This window comes from Vicugna pacos, unplaced genomic scaffold (genome assembly GCF_048564905.1).
Source record: "Vicugna pacos unplaced genomic scaffold, VicPac4 scaffold_18, whole genome shotgun sequence".
Taxonomy (NCBI): Eukaryota; Metazoa; Chordata; class Mammalia; order Artiodactyla; family Camelidae; genus Vicugna; species Vicugna pacos.
In genome coordinates this window covers 82245-106725 of record NW_027328739.1, presented here as the reverse complement: position 1 = coordinate 106725, position 24481 = coordinate 82245, and the positions used below count along the sequence as shown (strand labels likewise).

The following is a 24481-nucleotide window of genomic DNA, read 5'->3' as shown; positions in this document are numbered from 1 at the left end:
GTCATAAAAGTATTACTGACATTTCAAGTTGAACACATCATCTTCCCAAGAATTTAATTTCTTGTTTTCAGGATAAATTTCTTTTTATTGCTGCCTCCCTACCCTCAAAAATTGTGAAAACTAGTCCTGACCACGTACCTTGGGTTTACCAAAATTGTAACGACTACTACTACTTTATCTCCTACCTCCTTTTCAGGTGGGCATTTTAGGTTTTAGAAGATGCCTTCCCTCATTTGTCTTTTTTACCCCCATTTCTCTGCTATTATCCACCATGGCCTTTCCAGTCTGAAAATCTCACAGAAAATAAGTAAAAGACAGAAATACAGGGTCTGTGAGCCGGTGATAAGTGCTGCGGAGGAAAATAAAGGAGGGTGAGGAATGTGTGCTAGGGAGGAGTGGGGATGGGGCAGTGACCTTTGAATAAGGCAAAGAAGGAAACAAAGGGGTGGGCAGAGGAGGGGCAGAGGGAACAGTGATTACAGGCCTGGAGGTCTCTCACGCTGGAAAGACAGCATGGAGACTGGTGTGGGTCACAGTGAATAGGAAATAAGTGGTGGTTTTGGGGGTGGAGCCTTAGAGGCTGCCATGAGGATGTGGGCATTTTTCCCTCTGAAGGAATTGTGGAGCCATGGAGGGTCACTGAGCAAAAAAGTGATACTCTAACGTTGGATAGAACAGGTCCAAGACCCTAATTTAAGCTGAACAAATCAAGGGCCAGAGAAGTGGCATGCCACCTCAAATTCATTGCAGAGCTTGAAAGAAACACAGCCTCGACTCCCAGCCCAATGCTCTGTCCCCTTCTGGATGCTGTCCCACAGAGCTGTCTCTAAAGTTATCTTTTTTCCTCACTCAGAGGCTTGTGGGCCAACTGAATGCTTCCCCCTTTTCAAATGGCAATTTATCCTGAAAGGAAATCAGAGTTGGCAGTGAAACAAGGCATGGACCTGTAGCTTACAGAGCTGTTGTCCCTGAAAGCAACAGCTGGCGCGTGGTTTACTCGTGGAGTTCAGCAGAAGAGACAGAGCAACAACAGACAACTTAGCATCAGGCTGAGCTTCAGCTGACTGCACTGCACGTTTGGATGGATTTCAAATTTGGACAGTGAGGCGGCTTCACACGAAAGGCAGGTGTATACATCATACATGCCCACACGTCTGTATACATACACACGTAGACACACACAGAGCATATGATGTGACTTGTAAAGAGTTGCCTCTGCTTGGTTTCCCACGGCCTCTAATCTCAGCATTAAGCTTTCACTGGTCATGCTCCCAGGTTTGCTAAGAGATTTCTTTGCAATGGAACATGCCCTTCGCTTCACAAACTTTCCCCACTTCTTTCAATGACATTAGGGGAAGAGCAGGGAGCACTGGGAAGTGCTGGGGATATGGACTCGAGATACCCCTGAATCTGAATCCACACTTCATGGCTTATTTTTTAACTTTATTTACATTCAAAATGCAACTGTTGCAGATCTCAGAAGATGATTTACACTCACTGCTATGGCAGAATGTTGCGGTTAGTAGACCCACCACTGGATCCTCTTATTCAACACATTCTTCCAATAATTCAGATATTACTCTATCACAAATGCCCATTTCTATATTTTGATATCTGCTTTCCAGTATAATTATCTTCCTTCTTTATTCTCTAAATCTTATGATTTTAAAACATATTTCTGAGAAGTGTTCCACAGGCACTTTACATATGATAATTTGATAAAGAGATCCTGGAGATCAAAACCACATTTAAATCCTGAGATAAACTCAACTGTGTCATATACATGGCTAGGTTTAGTCTGCTTACTTTGTTACTTTGTTTAGTAATTTTTGTTTCAAACAACAAGATCCTTCTGTATAGCACAGGGAACTACACTCAATAACTTTTAATAGCCTATAGTGGAAAAGTATATGACAAGGAATATATATATATATGAATCACTATGCTGTACAGCAAGAATTAACACAATATTGTAAACCAACTATACTTTCAACAAAATAGTTGAAATAAAATTGAGAGATGAAACTTCAACTGCCCAGGCTGCTGTCAGGATGAAATGATTCAAAGCAGGCCAGGTATTAGCAACCCCCCTGACACATCAAAACCCCATGGGGGATCTTCCTTTTGAGCAGCACTGGCTAACCGGCTGTGGTCACCTGTAAATAGGGTTGAAGTCACTTAGACCCTTGGCTTGGGATCACCGTGGCCACAGGGTTGGGGGTCAATGCAACACCTACGAGAATGACGGGGCCAGCCTGCTACTGAAGCCGCTCCCCAGGCCGCAGCCCGGAGCGCTGCAGTCAGGTCTGAGGTCCGGCCGGGGGCGCGCAGCTCCACAGCCACTCGGAGCCCTGCGGTGCGGGTGGCGCTGGGACCACTCTCGTCCATCACCCTCCCTGGCACCCAGACTCGGGATTCTCCTGGGGGAATTTTTCTCTGCCTCATACTTCCTGTCTCAGCCTCTTGTGGAATCCGGTCCATGCCACAGGGAAGCAGGGCTTTTACCCTCCAGGAACCAAATCCATCATGGTATGGATCCAGGGTGAAACTTCCATGTTAAATCAACTGGCGCTCCCTTCTTGTGCTGAAATGCCCTCCCCTGTCGATGGCATTAGGTCGTATTAGAAGTTCCGACTTGCTTGTCCTTAGCTAAGACTCTGAGCCTCTTGCTCAGTCTTCCTGAGTGGAACCACTCATCTGTGGCAGAAAAGCTTGGGCTCTCGTCTACCTATCATTGTCCACGGTCTTTTGGGTTTTCTGTTGGTTTAAGGTTCTCGTGCAGGGATATCAATTTGCACATGAGAAGCAACTGTAGACATTTTAAAAAATACAGACACTGGATCTTCCCCCCTCTCCAGCCAAGGCTGGAAGCTTTCTTCCTCTAGCAGGGGTTACACAATAATTTGCTTGGGAATTGACCACACATATTGGCATAATCATAGTATATTGCCCTTTACTCTGTGCTTGCCACGTGGCATTTTCTACTTCATGTTGTCTTTGTACCTTCATTATCACATTTAATCCCTGATTTATAGATTATCACCATTTCTGTTGAGGACACTCCTACTTGCTAATCTTGAATACAAGTATCTTTGATTCTCTTAATCTATTTCATTCCTGAGTTTCCTGTTCCTGAATTTAAAGAGTGAATTATGGACACATATATTTAAGATTCTCTCATTATATTTCTCTGACTCATCCTCTAACCAAATCATATCTGGAGAAGAGAGATTTTCTCTTTTAAACATTTGCTTTTTCTTATTATATAGTAGTGCATACACACAGTCGAAAATGTAGAAAACATATAAAGTAAGAAAATTACAGCCATACATTATCTAAACACCAAAGGACAATGCTATGTCATTTTGGGCATTTAACTATTTTTCTTAATATTTTATCATAAAATTTCCCTAGGAAAGTTGCTTAACCCTGGAATTGTACTAACCTTTTGTCCAGTACAGAATAACATTCCCAGAAATGACCCCAACATCAAAATAGTATGTGAGGCTGGGAAGGCCACAGGGCACTCAGCTTATTCTCTGAGTCCTACAAAGAATGCTGTTAATTCACTGAAGTTACGCATTCAATGCCTGTGAGTCACTCACTCACTCAGCTGGCTTGGACTGAGACCTACGTTATACCAGGTGCCGAACCAAGTGCTGGGGAGACCCCAGAGGGAGCCTGGATCACGGCATCACTGTCCTTCTTTATTTGCTCCCAGATTCCTACTCAAGAAACCCACATGGGATTGGGGCCGTGGAGGCAGGTGAGATATAGTGAAATTCATTTCATTATGTTCCTTTAGACATATTTGAATAGCACGAAAATAGTCGCTAATTTTGATAAGTTTTATTTTCCCTTCCTATGTATTTTTGAGGATGGGTATAGCTTTGGTGCAGCAAGATTAATTGATAGATCTTTGGTATGTTAGGATTTTATATGAAAAATTAAGAATGAAACTGCACTTAAACAAAGAGAAGAGGCAGTGAGGAAAACACAAGCCACCCTCAAACTTGGCTACAATTCAGAATTCCTGGTTTTCAAAAAAGGGAAACATAATTCAAAATAAATTCCCTAAATATTTTAGCCCATAGTAGAAATACATGGAGGCAAAGTTCAGCTCACTGGAACCTAGAACAATGTGCTTACTTAAGCAAAGGTATAAATAGACCACAGATACTATAATGCATCCTTTACTTTAAACTAGTTTATGTGAGCAAGTTTCATTTCACATGAATTGCTCAGTACCAGTTTAGGAAATATATCCTTCTTGATTGGTAAAAATAGCTCACGGATAACCAGATTCAACAAAATTTAGTATTAAGTAATTTACTTATTTCCTTCAGGAAATGCTTTTGAGTAATCTGAGTTAAGTATTTCCTCTATCTGATCTGTTTCTTTTCACAGAGAAAAGTAGTATTACTTGCACATGACCTACTTTTACTCCTCTGGAAATATCTGGCTGTGAGCTCAGGGTAAGTGTTGTCTACTGCACAGCAGGGAAAAAAAAGATTCATTTCACAGTGAAGATCAGAATCTTTTTTTTTGAGGGGCGTGGTGAGCTGGGGGACAAGGGAAATGCCTTTGTTTCGAGACAGACCCCAGGAATCCATACTGAAGCTGAAAGATGAAGCCCTTGTGAAGAAATGTGGAAGGACACACTGACACGCAAAGGTGTTCACTCTGCAAAAACAGAAAGAAAGAAAGAAAAAATAATTTAACTGCCCTATAAAAAGAATGGACAGAAACTTGGTAATAAGGGAGAGAGAAGGAAGGATAGGGAAGGGAGGAGAAACAATGAAGGGGAACTTGGATGCGGTGGGCAGAATAGCAGGTTTCTGGAGCCTACAATGAAGGATGATAAGAAAAAAAGTAAAGTTTAAAAAAGTTACAAAGTTTAAAATAGTTTAAAAATTAAAAAATGAAGTTAAAAATAAATATTTTTATAGTGGCATGGAAGATTTTAAAATCATGGAGGTTTTTTATTTCAAAATTCAAGTTGTTTGAGTTTCTCCCCCATGCTCCAAACAACAGTAAGGCCTGCTTGTGTAAGTGGTTTTGGGGGACACAACAGAGAGGGGCGAGCTCTGCAGTTAGGTTGGCCAGAAGCAGAATGCTGGTGTGGAAGGCAAGACAGAAGAGAGTTCAAAAGTTTCATGAAAACAGAAACTCAAAGCCAGAAATTATCTTAAAAAGTTTAGTGTGGTAGGCAGAAAAATGTTCCCCCCAATATGTCTATGTCCTTATCCCCAGAACATAGGAAGAGGTCAGATTCCCTGGCAAAGGGGACCTATGTTTGCAGATGTGGTTAAGGTTGCTAACCAGTCGACTCTAAGAGAGACCAGCTGGATTATAGTTGTGGGCCCAGTGTAATCACCAGGGTCGTTAAAGGAGGAAGAAGGAGGCAAAAGAGGGGAGAGAGGAGAGGAGATCTGACCGCAGGATCAGAGTCAGAGGCACACAACCATGCTGACCTTGAGACTGAGAAAAGAGGTTACAGGCCAAGAGATGGAGGTGGCCTCTGGAAGCCAGAAAAGTCAAAGATACAGGTTCCCCTGAGACCTTCAGAAACAGCCGTGCCAACACTTTGACTTCAGCAGGCTTCTGCGTTCAAGAAAACTACAAGTTTAAATTTGTGTTGTTTAGTGGAGAATTTTTCTTTTTTCTTCCTACTACCATGACGTTTGGGGATACTAGTTACAACAGCAACAGAAAGCGAATACAGTAAGCTCCTTGAAATATTTAGAAATTGCAGATAACATTGGACTGTCCACTTTATGTGGGATCGGGCTTATGTGAAAATCAAAAGGACAGTGTGACCTTGGCTAACATCTGCTTTTCTCATTTTTAGTAAGAGAACAATAAGTCAAAATCTCTGTAGTTATTATTTTAGACAAGTGTTTCTTAAAACGTTAATGTAACCTTGTGCCTTAGGAACCCAAGAGAGTCTCTGTTCTTAGAAGAACATGGATTCAGAGAGATAGAGTCTTACATCTGAGTCCCACAGTGGTCTCTTATTGGCAATGAGAGCTTGGGCAAATCAGTTACCCTCTTTAAGCCACAGGATCTTCGTTTGCAAAAGGAAGATAAGAATAAGGATTGTTTGGGTGATTAACTTGTACACACACACACAAGCACACATACATATATGTACAACATTTAATACAGTGACTAGCACATACTAGGCACTCAACAAATTTCTGTTTTGGATTTTTAAATGCATATATAAATGGAGGAGAAATTTGCAGGAAGTTGTGGGAAAACTTAGTTCATGGCCCCAAAAAGGGCCATCTCTCAATGGGCTCTGATCAGTCAGTCCCCAGTGGTGGGCTAATAAGCAGAGACTATAGCACTTGAGGATTTATGTTAAACATAAAAAGGAAGGTATTTAAACATAATTATTAAACAGCAGGTACGTTTATACTGTTGGCTGTATCATCCTATCTGGAGAGCTTTAATAAGCAGAGAGTCTCCCCTGTTCTAGAGATGGCCACGCAGGAAAATGACGTGGGTGGGTGGGCCGTTCTCACCCCAAGAACATATGACTGAGTACTCACGGAAGCAACACCTCTTGTATGTTATTCCAGATGGACTGTCCTCCCATGATTATTGTCAGCTGTGTCATCAGTTCAAGGAGACAGCCACTTGGGTCACACTGGAATATTATAAAGAAAATCTCATTTAAATTTTAGATAGCTCTAACATGAAATAAAGTCATTATTTTATGCCTAAAAAAATCAAAGGAACAGAGAGTAAAGACACTCTTCATTGGGCAACTAAGAGAAAACCTGAAACAGATTAGACTGTCAGAACACAAAGCTGTATTCACACCTCTTCATTTCTGTATTTTTACAGCCAATACACCAGATCTCACGGATAAGTCACAAATCTGCCCTTAAAGAATGTGATGTAGAAACACGAGGAGTAGTAGTTGACAAAATGGAACAAGAACACCTTCATGGCTGGGTTATTCTCATAGTCAGTCTGGTCCTTGGGAGCTCTGCAGCTAGAATAAAGAAAAGGTAAGTCTGTAAATCTGTGAACGGCTTTGAAACCCTAATCAAAGCCACGGACACATGAGTTAACACGCTAAATATGTGTGTGTGTGTATATATATATATATATATATATGCAATTCACTCTTTTATATCAGCTGTTTTGAATTTCTTAACTTATCCACTATGTTATTTCCAACTGTACACAATGTTGTAAGAGTTTCTCCCACTAAGAACGCAATATCCCACAAGGCAAAAAAAAAAAAGGTCACCCGTTCCTTAAAATTTATAAGCACAACAGTATCCAATGGTCAAGGACTGTCCTCTGTCAGGTGTAATTTGAAAGAAAGCTACTTCTAAACATCCTGCTAAATAATATTCTCTTGTCTCCCTGAACGGCAGTAAGGTAGGACTATTGAAGAAGACAAACAAAACACGGGGCAACTTGCTAGAAGCATTTGGGGAACATAAAACGGGTCATCCTCCTAGTACAGAATTTGAATTGGTCATAGTATTTTCAGAAGATGACCACTGAGCAGACCACTGGGAGAACCACCCAGCCACATGCAATGTGTGGGAAGCACTTAACTTAGGCTGCTAAGCTGCTGGGTGGGATACAAGCCAGAGAGAAGAAACATTTATTATAGAAGCCGCAGCTGATAGAATGGAGCTACACTAACAGGAACAGCATGGGGGGAAGACACATAAAACTGTGATTATCTGTCCTCTCCGTAACGCACAAGCAAATCTGCCACTGGAACCACGACACTCTTCCACATATTTGCAATACAGAGACTATTTACTTTCAAAAATGGGGTATATTATCTAATGTAACTGAAATTATTATTAAGCACTGACATATTTACACAGAGCTTGGACATTCTAAAGCTACCTTTGTCCCTTTTACTAATGCAAAACTGGAGCTAATTCACTTCTCATATAGGCTAGAGGAAATACGTTTACACTTGAAGATTACTAAAGACTGTAATGTACTGGAATTGAAGTGCCTAAAAGATAGTCTCTGTTTTGACCTGGTTCTAAAACTGGTGTAGAAATGGCCTCAGCTGCAGGAGGAGCTTACCAGAGTCAGTCATCATGATTGCCACTTTCTCATATATGGCGTTCAGGGTCACCATGATGATAAAACTGATGAGGGAAGCAGTGATGGGCGTGGCCCACCTGCACAGTCAGGTACTTTTGGATTGGGTCTGTTCCATTCAGGTTCTTGGGAAGTTTTGCAGAAAATACAATGAACACTGAAAGTCCGTAGACAATGATCCCAATAACTGAAGCAATGGTCAACAGGACCTGACAACCCAAAAACCCAGCAGCATGAGACTCACTAATGATCGTATTTTTACACAGAAAACTTGCCCCCAACCCAGCTTAAACAGAAAACATGCATGTGTTGTAAACCTCACATAAACGTGAGATGTGATATAAATCACACGTAAATGCATAAGAGACGTGAATATCAGGCATGTTAAATTTTAGGGGAGGAGGAATGAAAGATGTCAAAAAGAATGAGTGCATCCACTAATGTAACACGCTGACAGCAGGAGCAGCTGTGTGCAGGGCGTAGGGAATATATGGGAACTCCAATTTCTGTGAATTTTTCTGTAAACCTAAAACTGCACTAAAGAAGGAAGCCTGTTAAGTATATTTTAATGGGTGAAAATGGGGTAACTGGTGGCATGTTCTTTTGGAGGGAAGTCTGTGATAGCAGAACCAATGAAAGTATCCCTTCTACATCTGTAGAATTACTTAGGTTATGAACTAGTTGTAACCCATGAAGGGGATATGCTTCCTTTCAAGGGAGAACCTATCACCGATTCAGGGGTCAGCAAGTGCTAGCTGACGTCTTCATTCTGAATAGGACCAGTGAAGCTGTGGACATGCCCTGAGGGAAACAGTGGAAGTGACAGCAGGTCTCTGCTGATGAAAGCTTCACATGCTTTTCATACTCCTTGAGATCTTAAAATGGCAGGTATTCCTACTCCCTGCATTTGCACAAGATTCATGTCCCTGATCCACTGTAGATCTGACTGCGTGGACCCAAGGGCAGCGGGGGTGTCTGAAGTATAACTTGCACGTGGCTGATAGGGTTTCAGTTCCTCACTAGGCAGGTTTTTTTCTGGCCACTGAAGAACGCGCATTAAAGATCCCACTTTAAACTGTTTTCCTTCCATCTACCTTCTTGGTCATAGTCCAGAAGCATGTACCCAGTGTCCCTGGCTGCTCCTGATGGCTGCCCCAGAGAGAAAGCTACAAAGAATGTGAATTTCAGGACTAAGTGAACCACATCATGTTATTTATAGTAACAGTGGGCCGCTGGCTTGCACCTGCAGGGGAGAGCAGAGGGAGTGTTTACAAGCCCCTCCCGGAGCCACACTCCTGCATCTGGATCCCAGCTCCGAAGCTAGCTGTGGGGCCTTGTGTAAATTTCTTAACCTCAAGGGGCTTCAATCTCCTCACCCATATAATGGGGGTATAATAATAACAATTTATAAGACTATTGTGATGAGTCAATTATTTACTAATTTTGAAAACAATTGGAACATTAACCACAGGCATGTGAAAAACTCTACCTAAGTATTAGCTACGAATATGGTGACCAAAGTCTTAAAAAGGTGTTTTTCTTAGTTTTTAAGCCATCAGTTTGTAGAGAAAGCATTTTATTTTCTCCTCTACTCTCTTTCATCATCCTTTTCTTCACAGTTAAGTCTTCATGATTGTGAAAGGAATAACTTTTTGGTGTGTGTGTGATTAAATGTGAAAATTAGTTAAGACTGAGAAAAATGTATTATAGAAGGTATATTAAGCCTTCCTCTCTTGTACAGCACATATAGGCCATTTAAATAGTATGCATTTTTTAAAAGTCTGCATAATAATTTTTTAATTATGTATTAAGTAAACATAATAGATAAGATTCCTTAAATGCTTACTATTGCTTCAGCACACATCTATTTTTCAAAATCCTCACAATCACCCTGTGGGGAAGGTAATATTATATCTCTTTTACAGATGAGGAAATAGAGCCACGTGGAGATGATGCAATTTGCCCCAAATGAAGCAACTTTAAGTGAAAGTACTGAAATACTCAGAGAGCCCAAAGACACACTAACTGTATAGCACTGTCTCCTACATGGTCTGTAAAATCAATTCTAATTCATTTCAGAACTTTTACAAACTTGACACATTTCCATTATTCTTTGAAACACTTAATGGGTTCAATATTTCTTAAGAAACAGGAAAGCTTTCCATTCTCCTTCCTCAAGTTTCTTCTTATTTATCATCTTTTCTGATCATAAATTTAACATTTGCTCATTAAAGAAAATTTGAAAGTACTCAATAGTGGACAGAACTGCTGTCCTGGATCTGTCCCCAGTCTTAGAAGAGGACCCAGAACTTGCTTTAGGATAAGTAACCTCCATTTTGTTTTTAGTCCTGTGATTTAAGCTCGATTGACCCACTCTTTCTGAAGCACCAGAAGTAGATCTCAGTTGGTTTAAGACAAATAATACCCCTCATTCTATTGGCCTTGCACATGATTGGAGAATTGGCAAATAACCCAGGAAGAGCCACTATTATGTGAGGAGATACGTGCTGGTGCCCATGTGAATCATAAGCTTCCTCTATCAAGAGAGGAAGCTGCCAAAAGAGACCTGTCTTGGTTTGGATGGATGATCTGGGATACTGAGTGCCCAGAAGCATCATGCTGAGACATCTTTAGATACAGAATGAAGACAGGACAAAAGCAGCCCTTGACAACATCTGGGCTAGAGTATCTCTCCTTGACTGAAACCAGACCTCAGACCTGAGGTTTTCATTTACAGGAACCAATAAATCCCATGCATCCCCATTTTTTGGTTGTTGTTTAAACACATTGGAGATTGATTTTGTCACCTACAATCAAAAGACTCCAACTCTGAAAATGAATAAAAAATAATATAAGAATAATGCTTCTACCTATAGACATAATTCCTTCAGAACGGTGCATTGTTTGTATATTACAAATCATTTTATATATTAATTTTATTCTCAAATCTATCATAAGCATAACACTTTGACATGTCATAAAATATTTTCATCGACACACTTTTTCGTGGCTGCATACTATTCTACTTTGTGAAGAGTTGGAAGAATATTTTGGCTGAGATTTTATATATATATATAAGTATGTCTGTGACTTGCATCCATACTGAATTTTCCCTGCCATTTTGAAATAATTCCTGATTAAAAGTTTTTCAAAGCTGAATTAGTGGATTAAAACATATGAATATTTTTGACTCTTGATATCAACTGCCAGACTGCTTTCTAAGAAGGTTTGAGGAGTACACCAGAAGTTAACACAGCATTGTAAATCAACCATACTTCACAAAAAATTATCCAGTAACCTAGGCATGGGATTGGTGATCACTGTCATTTCATCCTCATAAACAGAGCTGTTTCACTTGAGAGGTGGAAAACTATTTCATTTTGATGTGCACTGAGTGAATTACCATTGAAGTGTGACATCTATTTTTTCCTTTGTGAATGTGTGTTCATCTTCTCTGCCTTCTACGCTCCTGAGATTTTTAGATGTTACCTTTGAAGTGATCTGAACTCTCTATGTATTGAAGAAATTAACCCCTTGTCGGATTTGTAAACAAATAACATCCTCTGGTGTTTTGTTTAAAATTAGGATGCTTCTGATGCATGCAAATCATTGTATACTTTCCTCTGAAAATTACTGTTCATCTAGAGGCTGTATACTCATCCATATTTATTTCTACTTTTTTTTCTAATTGTGTTACTTTTTAAATGTTTCTGGAATTTATCACAATATATGGTTCACTGTATGATTTCAATCTTTTCTTTTCCCCCCAAGTAGCTAACAAGTGTTCCATTCACTGAATAACCTTTATTTATCTCCCTGATTTGTAATGTCTTCCATCTCTTATATTAAATTATTATTGATATCAGAGCCCATATCTGGACTTCCTGCCCTATTTTCTAATCTGGCTATACTTGAACTAGTAAAACTCTCATTATCATATTAATTATTATATTACTAATATGATTTTATTCACAATAAACCCAAATCAATTTTATAACTTCTGATATTTTGGAGATATGATCTTTTAATCTAGAATCATGTGATTAAAGAAACTTTTATATCTTTCAGTAGTTTCTACTTTTATTTTTTGATAGTTCCTACTATCCTTTTTTTAGGCTATTCTTAGATATTTTACCTTGGTTGTTACTGTTGGAAAATTTTAGAAATTTAATGCCTCCATCTGGTCTCTTAATCAGACCCTGGAGAATCCTAAACCACTGATCTGATTTGAACAAATGAGGTGAAAAGAATTGGGGGAAGCACTGTGTACAGAAGAGACTGTGGAACCTCCAGAGTGGCGCCCTGCGTTGGCTCAGATGTTCTCTGGAAAAAGTTTTCTCTATGAGATTACATAGTTCCCAGCTTGACTTTCAGTTTTCTCAGCATTTCACATTAGATTTTAAAAGTCTGTGGCAGGTTCTTACACAGAAAAGAGCACTTGCACAAAGGTTTATATGTATACACTTTCCCCGGGTGGTAAATGGAACACACTCTTCTTCCTAATTAAAAAAGCATGTTCAGTCAATCAAGGGATTACACCAATGAAATGATATTTCTCCTAACTGGTCACTAAATCCTAAACATAATATAAAAAAATAATAATTTTCAGACATAGCCTCCTTATTTGTAAATGCATGGGATTTTTCCTGTTTTTTCTTTTCTTTTCTTTTCTGTTAACGATGTCAAACACACAACAAAATATGTACAGTGTTCGTTTAAATACTATTATTTGAAAATGCACATGTGAACAGTAAACTGTTTCCCTGCCATGGTCTGAGCACCTGACGAGGCCAAGATTTAAAGCTCTATTCCTTAGTTTGCCTTTGATTTCAGAAGTGACGGTAGTGGCAGCTTAGAGTCTGTGCAGGACAGAAAGTATCACAGGTGTCTGCAGCTAACTGGTCTCCACTGTGTGTTTCTTCATTGAGCTTTATGTGTTAATTAGCTACAACTATGAAGTTTAAGAGTTTCCATTTTAGAGTTTATATTTAGAATTTTTTAAGAGATGAAATCAGTAAGACTCAAGATTTACCTGGATTATAAAACCAGATATAGTATAATAATAGCTGTAACTAAGTACATGGCCCTTCCTCTGAGCCAGGAAGCCTTCCAAGTAGATTCTGTACTTTGACCCGTCTTACCACTGTCATGAAGAAGCAACTCTCTTATTCTTATTTTATAGGAAACTATGGCACAGAGAAGTTGTCCAAAATCACTCAGGAAGCAAGCTGCTGTGTTCAAATATGAATTTAGGCAACTTCATTCCCAAGAAATCACTACCACAACGCTGGCCTCTCTAAACAATGGAGCATGCTTTCACAAGTAAAGCAAAATACTTCAAATAAAAAACTAAAAAAAAAATAATAAGGAAATCTTTTAAATAAGGAAGAACGATAAAGTTAAATGAGTCTTCATCTTCAATTTTTCAACAAGCATGTTCCAATGAAAATTTAAACTTATTAGCTGGCAATTTTAAATTTAAATTTGGCAGTTTAAATGACCAAAAACTTTTCTTCAGTATTTTTTGTATGCTGCCAATATGATAAGTCTTTGTTTTTCAGGACTCAAAAGCATTATGAACATCTAATTTTGTCTAAGTTTCAGCTTTCATCTCTGAATGTACAGTCTTTCACCAACATATGCTTTACCCCCATCTTCAGTTGTAAACAATGGGAACAATTCATAATGGGGATTATTAGAAGCTTATTACATTGTAAAAGACAAATGTCACTTTCTATTGGTAGCTGAAACTCATTTTTTTCCATTTATAAAAAGAGGAGTTTGACCTGCTCCCTCCATATCTTTTCAGTGCCAACATTCTGTAGATCTGTGATTCAATTTATTAAATCTATATTTGGAGACATTTTCAGATGCTCCTAGTAAAGGCATTTTTTTCCCAAGAGTTATTCATGCTCACAACATACTGTCCTGCTGCTGCTGACTGCAAGCACCAGCACCTCTGAATTATCTCAGCTGATGGAAAGAAGCAATAATACAGATGACTCAGAAATCATCTTTTCATAGCTCTGGAATGTTGATACAAAGATATATAGTTTTATTTTTTTAATTTTGCAGCAGGAGTGGCAGTAATAAATTTACATTTCCAATTATGTAAAATGCCTTGCTCAAACACTGCTCAAACACTGATGGCACCTCAACAAATGTTTCCCTGCTTCTTCTACCCTTTTTCTGACTTTAGGATGAGAGCCATGCTTCTTTGTGCACATCCCAACAGGAAGGGGGAGCAGTGACCGGGACTTAGTTCAAGACAAAGGGACACCTAGTCTACGATGAAAACGAGGCCGCAATAATGAAGGCGCATGTGAAAAAATGGGAGTCAACTATAAAAATTTGTAGAAGGAAAGACAAATCCCTCTGTCTCTTCTGTCCAAAGGACCTGAGGGTGGGGAAGGGGATGAGAATGCTTTAGTAGCCCCTGCATTTCTATTTTCCACCACCTCAGTCACACAAACTTAAAATAATATTCTTAAATACAGAAAACTGCCATTTTCCTCAATCATCGGTAGGGTAATTTTTACAAATCGTCATTCTGTTTTAAGACTCGTAACTTCAAATAGTAGACAAAAACAACATGAAATGTTAATTGAAAATGTGGCTTCAGGGGAAATCCCCTAAGCCCTTCTTCCCACCAGACTATTACCCCTAGGCCCCAACTCTAGAGAAATTGCAGAATAACCACTGTTCCCTCCACCATTGTATCTGAGTCTCTACAATGCTCTGAGAATAAAGAGGAAAAAGACACAGTCCCTGCTTCCGGGAGCTCCTAGGAGCACAGGACTCATTGTAAAGTGATGGCTGTGGAGGCGTGTTAAGAGGGCTTGGATAACAGTCAGCAGAGGGTGCTCGGGGCAGGGAGTCAGAACTGTAGCCAAGGCTCTCCCAGAGGAGAGAACCACTGTGGTGAGCTCTGAGATGCCCTAGAATTGATCAGGTGAACTTATAATGTTAAGGCCATTTCTCCCTGGGGAGCTGCACATGCAAAGGAGGGAGGCCAAAGAGAGCCAGGTCCCTTCCAGGAACTGCAAATAGTCTAGAAGCGAGCACAGGGTGTGGGAGGCAGGTGAGGCAACCAGGTGGAGAGATCACAGGGGCACATCACAAAGGACTCTGTGTGCCTCCAAGGTAGAGGAGACATGCAAAGTGATCTAGAAAGAGACAAGATAGAGGCAGGGAGGCCTATTGGCAGGTTCATGTGAAGGCCTGCTGAGGCCCTGCCAGGAGGAGAGAGAAGAAAACATTTCAGCAGGTGGACGGATTGGCCACAGGTGTGATGGAAGGGCAGGAAGAGGTCAGAGATGCCGGCCAGCTTTCTGGCTTTGGCAGTGTCTAAATTATAGTGCCATTCCCTGAAATAAGAAGGGCAAGAACCTCCTAGCGGAAAACATAGGCAAAACATTATCTGACATACATTGCAAAAATTTTCTCCTAGAAGAAATAAAAGCAAGAATAAACAAATGGGACCTAATGAAACTTACAAGCTTCTTCAGAGCAAAGGAAACCAGAAATAAAACAAGAAGAAAACCTACGGAATGGGAGAAAATTTTTGCAAGTGAAACCGACAAAGGCTTGATCTCCAAAATATATAAGCAGCTCATACAACTCAATAAGAGAAAAATAAGCAACCCAATCCAAAAATGGGCAGAAGACCTAAACAAGCAATTCTCCAAGGAAGACACTCAAATGATCAAAAAGCACATGAAAATATGTTCAATATCACTAATCATCAGAGAAATGCAAATCAAAACTACAATGAGGTATCACCTCACACCAGTCAGAATGGCTGTCATTCAAAAATCCAAAAATGACAAATGCTGGAGAGACTGTGGAGAAAGGGGAACCCTCCTACACTGCTGGTGGGAATGCAGTTTGGTGCAGCCACTATGGAAAACAGTGTGCAGATTCCTCAAAAGACTAGGAATAGGCTTACCATATGACACAGGAATCCCACTCTTGGGCTTGAATCCAGACGGAAATCTACTTCAGGATGACACCTGCACTACAATGTTCATAGCAGCACTATTTACAATTGCCAAAACATGGAAACAGCCTAATGTCCATCAACAGGTGACTGGATAAAGAAGATGTGGTATATTTATACAATGGAATACTACTCAGCCATAAAAACCGACAACATAATGTCATTTGCAGCAACATGGATACTCCTGGAGAATGTCATTCTAAGTTAAGTAAGCCAGAAAGAGAAAGAAAAATACCATATGTGATCGCTCATATGTGGAATCTAAAAAACAAAAGCAAACAAACAAACAAAAACAAAGCATAAATACAGGACAGAAATAGACTCATGGACAGAGAATACAGACTTGTGGTTACCAGGGGGGTAGAGGGTGGGAAGGGATAGACTGGGATTTCAAAATTGTAGAATAGATAAATGAGATTATACTGTATAGCACACGGAAATATACACAAAATGTTATGATAAATCACAGAGAAAAATTGTGACAATGAGTGTGTATATGTCCATGAATGACTGAAAAATTGTGCTGAACACTGGAATTTGACACAACATTGTAAAATGATTATAAATGAATAAAAAATTAAAAAAAAAGAAGGGCAGGAAGAGGGGCAAGTCATGAGAGGAGACAACTGATTCAGTTCTGGCTGGGTGCCTGTGTGCTCCAGGAGAGATGTGCAGTAGGCAAATAAAAGTCTAGAAATCGTGAGAATGTTCTAGGCTGAGCCAAGTAGTTTTTCTGTTTCAAGAGGCTAATGGGTGTGAGTGGACAAGCTCACAAGAGGTGTATAGGGATAGCTCTCAACCTCCTGCATATGGGAAGAATTTGGGAGCCTTTAAAAAATAGTGCACCACAGCCTAGAGTGGGGCCTTTGTACTGTTTATTATTTTTTAAATAATTATTTCCTTTTTGTGGGGAGTATTGAGCTTTATTTATTTTAATGGAGGTACTGGGAATTGAACCCAGGACCTCTTGCATGCTAAGCACGTGCTCTACCACTGAGCCATACCGTCCCCACCTTTTTTTGTTTTTAGACATTAGCTCTACCGAGCACTCAGGGTTGAGAATCAACCTGCAGAGAGCAGAGAGCCTTGGGGTTAGAGAACAAGGAGAAGCTGCCTAGAGCCCTGTAGACCCCACCAGGGGCAGCCGGAGACACAGGGAGCCTCGGAAGTGCTGTGAGGAATGTGAAGTCAAAACTCCCCAATAGCGAAGACGACAAACATATTTCAAGCACCCACTTCCCAGCAGTGTTTGTTCTGACTTTACTAGTTTTCCAGTAATACTCAGTGAGAATAGAAACTATCTGGACACAGGGATCAAATTCAAATGCTGATTATGACCATTCTTAGCTGCTTGATTACTGATTAAGTTACTCGTCTGCCACGTGTAAAACGGGGGACCTAGCACCGTGCTCGTGGGCTGCTGTGAGCGTAATGAAATGACATCTATAAAGGCGCTCCTGACTCTCAGAGGTAATTCTACTATTGTCCCCATTTGGGATACCAAGAAACAGAGTCACAGAAAGCTTCAAACATTTGCCCAAGATGAGGGTTGGGATCAGGAATCAAGCCAATGACTTCTTGGATCCAGAGCCCAGGATCTTCTTACGAACAACACGGCACTGCCCAGGCTCCCTGCTCCAAAACCAGCCTCCCTTTGGCTCAGTTCCATGGCACCTGCGCTGCACAGATGCCCTCACTGCCTGCCCGCCCGCCCGGTGTCTGACCCCGGCACTCCTCCCTCCGTCCCACACAGCACTTCCTTGGGCACACCATCGCTCACAAGGCCATTGCTGTGGCTACTCGGATGTTTACATGGAAACGCAGGTGGCAGCCCAGCTTTTTGCTATAGATGCTGCTGTCAGTGGAGGCAAAGAGCTCACAGTTGGTGGGGGAGGCCACTTGTGGTCTCCTCCTTGGCTGGAGAGCTGGATGAAATCCAGTTTCCCTTTGCAACTTAGACATCCAGCATGAGAGATATGTAAGGCCATCTGGCCTCTCAACATAGAAATGATGCCCCCGCAGTCGTTCTTAACATTGTAATCTCCTGGCTCCACCAGGGAGCAGGGGCCATGGCCTGTTGTCCATCAAGTTTTGTTTCCTTGCACAACAGCTACAATGGGGTGAGTTAACACCAGACCAGAAAATCTACAAAGCCCTCGTGTACTATTTCCTGACACTTGCAGGTCACCAAAATACCCCAGATCCTCCAAGTAAACAACTAGTAAGAGGAACTGAGCTGGCTCGTCTGTCAGACCCCTGAGGGCAGGACTGATTTGGCCTCTCCTGCTCTCGGGATGATCCGTTCTCCTTCTGTGTGCCCTTCCCCGAGTGAAAGGGACTGTTCCTTGTTTATGGGCTTGGGAGTATTTGTGGCTGTCTGACCAGAACCTTCAAAAGTAGAGCTCTTGGTGAGAGTGGAAGCATGGCACCCACGTCTCACGAGCTCAGCTACTCAACAGCCTCATCTAGCCAAGACTGTGGCCAACACCAGGGGTCCATGCTGTTGAGTGTTGGGTCTGGAGAGCAATGCCTTCGCCACTGAGAAGCTGCCCCACCACTTGTGACCTTGTCCCCATCCAGGGAGAAGTGACGCATCCATGGGATGAAAGCCACGAGGGCACTAGGTGACTGTGGACCAAGCTGTGACTGGCCGGTCCTGCCCCCCCATGTGACCCATGTTAGCCTCAAGTGCAGAAAATCCCCAAAAAGACCCCTGCTTGAGTGAATGGGTCACCTAAAAGCCAACTATTCTCGAGCCGCCTAAGAAGCAACACAGTATATACAGTGAGCCACCACTCACTGAAGTCCCCAAGGCTCACAGCTCCCTAATGTGACACCAGATACCCCCAGCAAACAGAAGACCCTTACTTTATAATTGACTTGAGAATTCTACTACCAACACTGCCTTCCACCTTCCACTTATAAAGTTCTTTCCACTCTGTCCCCTGCTCTGCAATTGTGCAATCAGTCCAGAGCTCCTTCATGAGACAGGAGGGAAGGGGGAAGGGCACTGCCATTAAAAGAATGGCACAGCCATTAGCACCGAGACGGTGGAAAAGTCAACTCCCAGTAGATCTTGAGCTTCAATACACACTCACTGAAATACAGCAGGATGCTAAATGGCACTCCTACAGGTGCCAGGACAGGTTCAAGGCTGACCATGAAAGGTCAAAGGGTGAGTGGTGGCCCAATTTCTGGTAATCGCAACACCTTCCCCAAAGCGGTTGGAATATTCCTCCCACTTATTAGCATATGAAGATACTGAGGGCATAAAAACTAACAACCACACCTCGTGGCTGCTCTCTCTGCTGAGGGAGACAGCCCACACTCTGTCTGTGGAGTGTGTATCTACTTTTCCTTTAAACTGGAGCACCCAACCCTCACGCCTCATGGCCTTTCTCTTGCCTTCTGAAACAGCCCACTCTGTCTGTGGAGTATATATCTCTCTGAATAAATCTACATTTACTGAATTGTGGCTCTCTCTTGGATTCGTTCCTGTGCAAACCAAGGACCCACACAACACGAGGTGCATCTCAGGGACCCAAATAAGACCTGGGATATGGCCATCCTCTCCCCCACATTTTCCTGTATCATACATTCCTTCCCAAAGGATCTCACCTTGTGCACTCCAAAGTAGACAGCACTCATGTGTCCTGACCTGGATCTGCTTCTGCGTTTATCATTTCTTATGTCCACTAGAACGTCATCTTCATGAGGACAGGGATTTGGTTCTGTTCACAATGAAGCACCAGCACATGACAGGTGCTGGAGAAGTATTAGCTGAATGAATGAGCTGTGGGAAGTCCTGGGAATTCAACCTGGAACTCCTAGCCACTTGGGCACCAGCTGACTCCAGTTGCTCCCTCCTACTCATGGCTGACCTCTTGACACCACTCTCTGCTCTGCCATCACCTAAGCCTGGATGAGCTGAGATGAGCACACACCACGGAGAGCATGGTGAATGGTTCACATCGTTGCAACACACTCGCCCTCTGACTGCCAGGGGTTACTTAGGATGGACAAACTGAAGGGAGCACCATGTGCACCGCCCTAACCTACAACTCACTTGAAGCACCAGGAATGCACACATGGGAAGCGCAGGCCCTTTCCAACCTAAGGAGAGGGACTATGGGTGAGAAGAGGGTCTCTGTCAACTAACAGTCTCTTTACAAGCCCAGTCTTAGAAAAGCTCTTTAAAGACACTTTTGGTATCTTCCTTGTGTTTCTGTAATCCCTCTAGATTTTGTCATTTTAATCCATGCATCAGAAATACAGATGCTCTTGAAATCTCTATTGATTTTCAATGAAGAAAATCCTCAATTTCCTTCTCTGCTAGGAAAATTACTGCACTTTATATAAAAAAAAAAGCAGCTTCCTTTCATGAGTTTCTATCTTCAAACACCTAATTTCACAAGAATCAGTGAAGCAGGACATGAAAATCTCGCTGTGCTTTATCACCTACTGGTGGGCAGGAATGAAATGAATGAGTACTGATCTCATGAGACGGGAAGGCTGGGGCTGTCGTATTCCTGCTACAGATGGAAGGGTCCGTATCTGTGAAGGGGAGGAAGGACCAAGGATGAGAAACCAACATTTACTAACCCATTTCTCTTTTTCAGAGTCTCAGACAAAACACTGTGATTTTATAAACAAAACAAGAACATCTGCACCCTTTTAAAAGCACGTTACAACTTTACTACTACACACGGCACTCTGTCATTGACATAAAGGCGAATGACAGACAAGAAATTTGCAGGGATCTTATTCTGTGTCCATCCCTTTTGGTCTTTGGAACCTCAGGAAGTTTGCCTCCTCTCCCTGAGTGTCGTTTTTCTCATCCTTCAAATGGGGCTGTAACAGTCATTCATTTGCTCAGTGTCCATTCGACAACAAGAGATGGCTTATGAAAACAATAATAAAAAAAAGCAAAAGAGCAATTCTGATCTGTGCTTTTTCCTCCTCCTCCCTGAACATGAACTTACAGGCTAAAATGGCATCTTTCACTAAATCCCGAACGTAAGGAGCAGTTCTGATAAGGAAGTCACAGGACTGCAGGTGTAACCGAGAAATGACCCAGTGAAAAAGAATGAGTTGCCAGCAAATCCTCAAAACCCGTAAGGGTGCAAACCCTGGGAGTTACAGCCATGGGTGAGAGTTCCTTAGTTCCCCATTTCACAAAGCCGAGAACTTTGCAGGGCCCATGAAAGACACAGATAACCCAGTAAAACCACACCATGTTTTGGAGTACACCGGGGCCAAATCGCTGCTGACCTGCACTGCTGTCTGTCCCAGAGCAAGAGCCCTGGGAGGGGGTGACTGTGTTTGAGGCTGGACAAGAACTTCCTGTTCTGTCTCTTTTGCTCTCTCTCTTCCTGCAATAAAACAACTGGTAGGACTCTGGTGGGGAGCACTGCACCCACATTCTCTGGGAAACCACACACCAGACAGCTCTAGCTGATCTGAAAGAGGACTCTTCAATGAACATATATACTCCAAAGTCAGGCAGAAGGATGCCTGTGGCCTTGGGAATCCAAACTAGCTTGTCCTGTTAATCAGGATATTACAAATCTAAACAAAGTGTGCACCAGATGAAGACGATGCCTTAGACAGCGTCGGTGGTTATGTCCAGCAGTGTCTAAGGACAAGTCATGCTCTGGTAGATGGGAGCATTTTGGTTGCTTTAAGAGTTTGCTACTGAAGGGCTGGGACATTTCATTGGGACTTGAAACTCACAAAGGCAGACAAGTTAGGTGAGCCAGGTCAGCCTTTATTCCATCTTCCTAACCAAAAGTCTATGAGGTCGAAAATATATTTCTCAGACACTTCCGCAACAAGGGTTCCAGATGTGGCTTTAAATATTTCCATCAGAGATTGAGATTTGCAAATATTAACTGCTATATATAAAAATAGCTAAAAAACTAAATTTCTTCTGTATAGCACAGGGAACAATATTTAATATCTTGTAATAAACTTTAGTAAAAAATATGAAAAGGAATTCATACATATATATGTGAATATGAAGGACTGGAACATTGTGCTGTACATCAGAAATTGACACATTGTAACTGACTATACTTCAATTAAAATATATATATATATATAATGCCCATCAGCAGCATCTGCGTGTCACTGAAAGCAGAAACCCAGATGAATGGAGGCAGAGGTGGTTGGAGGAGCTACGTTATTTTGCTGGGGTGGATGCAGCCGGTATGGCAGAGATCTAGAAGGAATGCTCACAACAGCCACTCACTGATCTGAAAGTGAGTTAGGTTAACAGCTTTCTGAAATCCTCACAGCCCCTCCTGTTGAGCCAAGTGTCTGGCGTTTCTCTGGGAATTACTAGGCGCAGCCTGGAACTCAAAGGTAAAAATTGAAAAGTGCAGTCAGGTAGCAAAGAGACTGGCAGGATGCGTTGGACAAAAGTAGGTCAGAATCAACAAGGAATGGGGAAGGGATAGAACGTGTGTTGAGGACCCTGAATTCAGGGGTGGATTGTCTATGTTGAGTACTCTGAGTCAGTATGAGTAGATGGATTGGTGTGGACTATGGACTAAAATGGTGGCCATTGTTCAGATAAGTGTGTGATTTGGATTATATTTATTTGAGGAGGGTTTTTTTCCCCCTTCAACATTGATCATTTCTAGGGAGCAGAAAAATACTCTGCCACACAACATCTAAGTGCAAAAGTGATGCTATGGGATGATGGTGGTATGAAAAATTTCAGTACTGCAGTTTCAAGCTTTCCTTAATGAGGTGCACAGCAGTAGGTACTTAAAATAAAATAAGGTACTTATAATAAAGACATCATCATATGTACATATCCTTTAAGATACACATATGGTGCTATAAGTGGGCCTGAAATGTGTTCTGCATTCTAAAATCCGATGAAATAAAATTAGTAGTTCAATATGCCTGTCAGCTCTAAAAACATGATGTAGCTCATGATCACAGAAAGCAAGATCAGCTAGGAAATTTGAGATTTGTCGTTTCCAGTGTCAAAGTTAATATTTTTTGCTTTACTTAAAAAGCATTTTTTTAATTAGGTCTGTCAGCATCCATTGGTATACGGGGTTCAGTAGATGTGTTCAGATGTTCCAGACAGTGAATCAGAGCAAAGACTGAGGTTTAGACAGTAGTTAAATGCCTCACCCGTGTGATCAGCATCCACAAACTGCTATACTGAAAATCCTTAATAGTGAGAACTTCATTAAAGCAACGATAAGTGAGGGGAAAAAATAACTACGGACTAGTAGAAGTTTTGTAACGTGTAAAAATGACAAAAGGCTATTCATGAGCATATTTTTAAAAACCCCTACACTTTAATAAGAAAAACAACAATCTGACAACAGGTTGTACACTGCTGTAGGAGAATCCATGCAGATGGACTCTTATGTGAATGGGGCTGGAGCTGTAGAATTAGTTAGTCTTGCAAGTAACTCAGTTAAACACAAATGCAAATGGGATACACTTCTAGAATATCTGAGGAAATATCTTGGAAAACTTACTCCTCTATGAAGCAATGACAATGGCTTTGTAAAATTTGTCAAAATTAACCTCTGTAGAACTCTGGAAATTAAACCAACACTTCCAGCAATTCGGGGAGTCTTTATTTGAGAAAAAAAACCCAGCTAAATCTCCATAAAGATAGTGAGTTTTGAGGCATTGTAACTTGATCTACCCCATCCCTGTATCCTCACCTAAATGGTGGCCTTTATAAGCAATAGTCTCACAATCAAGATAGGGGCAGAAGTGATTTAAAGTTACCCAAAAAATCCGCCCCCAGAGAGCTGTCACTATGTGACCTATCACAAACTTATGCTGTGCAAACAGCCTGTCCCCAGAGTGTATGTGGGAAACAGCAGTGAGTATCTAACATTACAACTGTCTGAGGCAGTAGGACCAGTAGAGGCTAACTAGGTGCTGACTAGGAAACTTAGAAGGCAAAATTGAGTAATGAGAAGTTCTGGGGGTGAAGGTAGGGTTAAAAAGCTCCAAAAAATTCTGAGAATTGTAGAAGGCAATATACATGTGTGGCACATGGCAAGGAAAGATCTGAGAAAATCCTAAGCCTTCAACTCTGGCTGAACTTGAGGTTCTGCATAAGCAAGAACTAAAGGCTACGGAAGAGCTGCTGACTGCATGCCGGTGCTGAGGGCATCCCTCAGCACGTGGACACACAGCCACCTGGCAACAGCTCAAACGATTGGCTCCAGTCATTGAAAGAAATCACTGTCCAATCATTACTACAGTGATGACAACTAGGCTTTCTTCACACACACTGATCTCATGGTCATGCATGATAAAGAAAACAGACTTTACAGAATTTGTTCAGGAAAGTAACTAAATAAATAGCAGCAGCAGCAATGACAATGAAAGCAATGATAAACC

At 41.4% G+C, this 24481-nt stretch overlaps 1 long non-coding RNA gene across 1 annotated transcript in view; it reads right to left on the bottom strand.

Moving 5' to 3' along the window:
- The window catches only part of LOC140692893 (uncharacterized), a 49025-nt gene that overhangs the window by 6501 nt on the left and 18043 nt on the right, over nt 1-24481 (bottom strand). The window contains exon 3 of the long non-coding RNA XR_012068499.1: nt 6558-6655. This is a non-coding gene — a long non-coding RNA (uncharacterized lncRNA). The remainder of the gene's footprint in view (nt 1-6557; nt 6656-24481) is intronic.